Source organism: Siniperca chuatsi, linkage group LG23 (genome assembly GCF_020085105.1).
Source record: "Siniperca chuatsi isolate FFG_IHB_CAS linkage group LG23, ASM2008510v1, whole genome shotgun sequence".
NCBI lineage: Eukaryota > Metazoa > Chordata > Actinopteri > Centrarchiformes > Sinipercidae > Siniperca > Siniperca chuatsi.
In genome coordinates, this window is record NC_058064.1 from 3,011,102 (window position 1) to 3,017,101 (window position 6,000).

General features: G+C 38.1%; 1 long non-coding RNA gene across 1 annotated transcript in view; it reads left to right on the forward strand.

The window, feature by feature from the left end:
* The window catches only part of LOC122871234, a 31,123-nt gene extending 25,613 nt beyond the window's left edge, over positions 1-5,510 (forward strand). The window contains exon 4 of the long non-coding RNA XR_006376823.1: positions 4,068-5,510. This is a non-coding gene — a long non-coding RNA (uncharacterized LOC122871234). The remainder of the gene's footprint in view (positions 1-4,067) is intronic.
* The last annotated feature ends 490 nt before the right edge of the window (positions 5,511-6,000 follow it).

Sequence of the window (6,000 nt, forward strand, 5' to 3'; positions counted from 1 at the left end):
AGGTTTCAGTCGTAGTCATCTGGACACTGTTTTCAGAATTTTGATTCTGAAAACAGTCTCTTTGTAGTCATTTAGCATCTCTTTCAGTGACATTTTGCACCTGAACTTCGGTATTTAGTTCACACGAGATGAAAAGAGGCTGACTAACTCCTCTACAAAGCTTCCTGCCACAGTAGATCCACACTGACACTCATCTGCACAGATATACTAAATATAACAGCACACTATACAGAATATTATAGAAAACTATCAGAACCAGATGGACGTTATATTTTCTTAAAGCAGAGTTCTTCTCTTCTTCTTCTTCTCAATATCCTCACTATGTTGTGCAGCTGTAATATGAAGGAAAAAAATAAACAAATATTGGATTGGATTTGCTTGGCAAATACTCAATATTTTAAGACTTTAAGATTTTAAGAAAAAATGTGAACAGGACGTCCCTACTTTTAACTGAGCTCTGGGCCTACAAGAACTGTTAAGTCATTTCAAACAGAGATCCTTTGGGCCCCTGACCAGTTGGCCTGTTCAGCAATCCATCCATGCACACTTGTATATTTCGTCCTGAAAGGATGTCAAACTGCAAATGTTAGTGTAAGCGTGTTTGGAGAGTCCAACTGGAGTAGAACAACTGTCTTGTTCTTTGAGAGTGTGAAGTCAGATTTTGCTGAAAAAGAAGTCATCAGTTGCCTTTTGGATGTTTGTGTTGACATCTATCATGTCCTCCACCTTCTGGGCTCCTGACTCTGAATGTCTCCTCATTCTTCAGAAACAGGAGCCCATCTGGTGTCCTTGAGGTGCAAAACACAAGAGAAATGATGATAATTTTGCACAAAACAAATAACTCAGACAACATGACACAACAGAAAAACAGCATAATTCACAGAACAAAACAGGACACCACAGGAACAAAATAAAATTGTACTTTCTCGGCTTTGTGTTTTCTGATTTGGAATTTATTTTGCGTTGTCCTGTATGTTTTTATTTGGACTCATTTATTTCAGTGTTTCTCATTTAATAATTTATTCATCAAATGTGTTTCTGTTTTGTTTTGAAGTTTTCTTTCGTCATTGCTGTATATACTGTTAATTTGTTTTGTGAATTACTGTTTCCTTTTTGCTTTTGTTAATTATTTTCTGTAGTGTCGTTTAGTTTTGCACGTCAGGGCCACCGTACGTATATCATGTTTTTAAAGTGCTGTAGCTGCTCTGCTGCTTATAGTGTTTTCAGTGTGTCTGAGAATGCAAGGCTAACAAAGCAGAAGACAGTGATAAAGCAGGCACCGATTTAAAGCCTGAGTCTGAATTAATCGAGTCGTTCGGTTGAAGTGAGAAGGATGGGGCTCCCTCTCCAAGACGAGTGGAAAAGACTTCGTCAGCTTATTTTTTAAGGCTGTGAAACCCCGAAAGAACACACAAGCTATGCGTTGTGTATCTTTAAGGTTGTGTGCTGATGATAAATGACTCTGAACATTTAAATATCAAGCCTGCAGCTAACTGGCTCCAGACAACATACCACCCACACACAAAAAAACACTCATTGCTGGCCTTGAATGTGCTGCCTGTGTTTGTCTGTTTCAGGATGCTCTCGCCGCAGATCCAATCCATTCTGTTGTTTGTTTGAACAGAGCTGCAATAATCTCTTTAAGCCCATGCTTGTTTGTACAGTGAACATGATGAATAATACAATATAGTTTACACTGCACTCAGATACACAAAGTAGAAAATATGAACATTTTCCTAAAGAGCCAACAAGAAAAGTTGCATGTCAGAGGGAAATATTACACTTCTCCCTACACTACATGTATCTGACCTGGTCAATTTGCAGAATTTTCCTTCAACAAAAGGAATAGTTTGACATTTTGACATTTTGGGAAATACTTATTTGCTTTTTTTTTTTAAGTGTTTCCCAAATAGTTTCCGGTCCCGACAAAGAAATAGCTCTGTGAGGCTGTACTTAGGCACAGTGGGGCTTTGAGCTAAATGCTAATGTTAGCATTCTAACATGCTCATAATGACAATGCTAATATGCTGATGTTAAGTAATGTTTACCATGTTACCTTATTTTAGCATGTTACCCTTTCAACATCTGCAGGTTTAAAACCAAAAACCTTGTGGGACTTTTCTAGGAAATTATTAGGATGCTATGGGAACTGTAAAATAAAGTGTTACCCAGCCTTGTTTTTTTTAAAGTCAGTTCTTCAGAGTGTCTGAAAAAACAAGTTATATATATCAGGTGACTTTTATTCTTCTTTCTCTCCCTCTGGCTTTGAACTTTCTGTGAGTACTTTGTAGTCATTATCTGCGTGGGCAGAGCCGTAATTTTCAGCTAAAGTGGCTAAATGCGCACACGCACAAGCACAAGCTACCGGCTCTTGGCTTCTATCCAAAGCCTCTGATAGCGATTAAGTGTTTAATATCCACTTTGGAGCAACTGCAGGATTTCTGTGAAGGATCAGCACAAATTCTCATAACCCTTCACTTGCGCTCCCAGATTACCAGATCTGACATGATCCGTGTTTGATCCCCATTTTATTACACCGGCTCTGTGTCCGCGGACAGACAGCCTCGGGGAGATTTTGTAAACTATCTCTGCTGCACGCCAACAAGGCTCTGCATACAGATAACGTGGTAGCACTTTACCTGCAGCAGCCATGAGGAGCAGAGATAAAACTAAAATATAAATAGTCGTCAACGTAACATTTAACTGAATGTCATTAAAGGAATAGTTCGACATTTTAGGAAATATTCTTGCGTTAAGAGTTAAATGAGAAGATTGTAGGTAAATATAAAGCTACCACAAGCAGCCGGTTAGCTTAGCTTAGCACTTAGACTGGAAACGGGGGGAAACAGCTAGCCTCTTCAAATGTCTTTTGTTTTGTGCGACCAACAGTCCAAAACATAAAGATGCTCAATCTACAATTATATAAAACAGAAAAATGCAGAAAAGCTTCACATTTAAGAAGCCGGAACCAGATTACCTGCAATTTTTTTGCTTGATTTAAACAGCTGTAACAATGAATCACTTATCAAAACAGTTGCAGATTATTTTTCTGTAAATCAACTAATGGATTAATCGGATAATAATTTCAGCTCTAATTATTGCGTTTATTGTGTCTGTTATGTAATTTTCTCATAATAATTACCAAGCAGTCACAATGAGTTTATAACGTCATACATCCTACTCCCTCTTTCTTTCTCTTTCCTCTTCCTCCATCAATCACCTCCGTCTTATACACTCAGCTTCATCATGACTCCATTTTAAAACCTACAGAACATGTTCGTTCATTAAGATAATGATGTGTTTACATGCCTTCATTACTGCCTGGCGTGTGTATTACTGCATTGCTAATGAGTCATATAATTTATTGGGTTGAATTAATTTGCGCTGCTTCTTAGCTCAGATTTGAAGGCTGGTAACACATTTTTCTTAACATCACATGAAAGACAAAAACCAGCAATTAAAGTATCTGACTCACAAGTATTGTGTGAGTATCCAAAGCCTTCTTCTTCCTCTGTGCCATAGAGCGCCATTGTTATCCAGAAACTGTTGCACTGGGTGATGTGTTCCTTCATCACCATGAACACACACACTGTAGTTTATTTTGACTCAATCCCACACACACCGTCCTGCTGCCCCAAACACTCACTAGAGCACCACATGTGGATTAATCCGCCGCTGAAAATAGTCCCCAACAAATGCACTCACCTCACCTCTCTGAGTCCCTGTCACCTGTGATATCTTTTGTTTTATTGCAAGCTTTCCAGATGCTTTCCTATATTATTTTGTATAGTGTCCTATAGTAATTTATCTGTATTGATCTCTTGTGGAGATGTGGAAGGTTTGGACCAAATTCAGAAAGTCTCTGCAACATAAACCCCATTCGGACGGGATTAACATTACAGGGGGAGGTGAGGAATGAAATATTCACTGTGCTCCTCTGTGATTGAACTCGTCTTTTACATCCATTACTTGAGATAAGCTCTTTAACACCAATTCATTCTGGTGTTCTCCAGTCAGCAGAGAAAAATACCTTGAAATCTGAAGTGGTTGTGTTTTACTTTTCGAAGGCCTGACACTCACACCTGCATAAGAGCCGAAGTCTGAGCTGTGCAAAGAGAGAATATCTTTGGAGAATATCGACATTGGAGGCATACCGAAGTTTGAGTACAGGTGCAAGGGCACCGAAGACGATGGAGAGAGTGCAAGGTTTTGCCCTCATATATACCTCCACCAACTCTCTTTCTGTTTGCTGAAAAGATGTTTACATGACCTTGTCTTTGTACAGTTAGAGCTCAGAGTCATGATTATTTATTCAGTTGCTTGTGAAGAAAGATCATCATCAGGTCTGTTTTAATGCATTAGAATCCCTCCAGACTGTGTATTTTTTATTGAGCAAGACCATAAATCATCACTGTCTCTTGTGGACAATGCACAATATATTTATTGCACCAGATATAACTCGAATTTTCATCTAGTCCGGAGGCCACCGGTGATGCACAGGTTGATGCAGTAAAAGATGAGTCAGTTGTGGTGAATCAAAACATTTTGAAGACACACAATAGAACTTTTTTATATATTTTTTTAACAAATCTTTATTTTCAGTTCAGTTCAACATTTGGCATACAATGCTTTTTTTTGTTATACAAAATACTGTGCAGAATCTAAGAAAAATATAAAACAAAACACAAATCAAAATATGAGATTACATAAACAAGAGTTAGCCCAAAGGTATCATAAAAATGACTTAGTACAGTAACAAGGAAAGTGGATTCACAAAAGTATAGACTGTCAAATTAGTTACATTGTGCTTCATGTCAGGAAGAAACAGTATCACCAGTGAAATGTCAACATTAAGTCATCATAGGAAGTACAACACAGTAATTAATGCAATAAGCATACACAGAGTCCTCAAGAGTAAAAGTAAAATACACAGCAGTTAGCCCAACCGTAGTTCAACAGTTACTTCGCTAGAATGCTACATTAGCAACACATTAGCCTCAGACGCCTAGTGTAATGGTTAGCTTAATTAGCAATAAACTGATTGCAGAATAACTAAATTAACAATAACAAAAGTACCTTCAGAAATGCTCCAGTGAGGCATTTTGGGGTGTAGATAAAAGATGGCTGTCAATACTTGTTTGGTCACAGATCTGACAAAATGGCGGCTGTTAACAATGACAGTTAAGCTGCTGTAAAACTGTGCCTGTAGTGGTTGCTACAACAACTACAGTTTTACAACTACAGTTCACAAATGTTCAACGGAAACCAACTGCAGTGACAGAATAAATAATAACTTAATAAATACATGAAAACAACATTTCTTTTATCATTGAGTATAAAAGTAAATAAAATAAACAAAGAAATAAACGAAAAGAAGACCGATGCCGCTTTCATGTCTGTACAGTTAATATGTAGCCACAGCCAGCAGACCGTTTTTTACCCTTCAAACAAACAAGATATAACACATTAATTCATGAGCTTTAGAGGTGCTGGTAGGTGGATTTTTTTTACCTTCTGGGCAGAGCCAGGCTAACTGTTTCCCCCGTTTCCAGTCTTTATGCTAAGCTAAGCTAACCAGCTTCTGGCTGTAGCTTCACATTTTAACAGACAGATATGAGAGCGGTTTCAATCTTCTGATCTTCTCATCTAACTTTCCTCCAGAAAGCGAAATAGCGTATGTATTTCCCAGAATGTTGAACTATTTTTACTATTTGACAGTCCTGGACCAGAATTTGTGTCCGCCGCTGCACAAATGAATATTCTTCATGGAAAATAAAGTAATTTGAATTTCAGAACCTCAGACTATAAGACAGTGGAGGAAAAAAGCATGAGGGCAAACCTGCTGCTGGCATTTCTCCTAACAACATAACTAAAACTCATATCAGTACATATCATTTCCACCTGCAGAAGGCTATAAAATTACTATACATTCCTCCAGCTGAGCTCACAGTCAGATCCCTCCATAAAGGGGAAAGGTGGAAGGAAAAGGATGACCCAGGA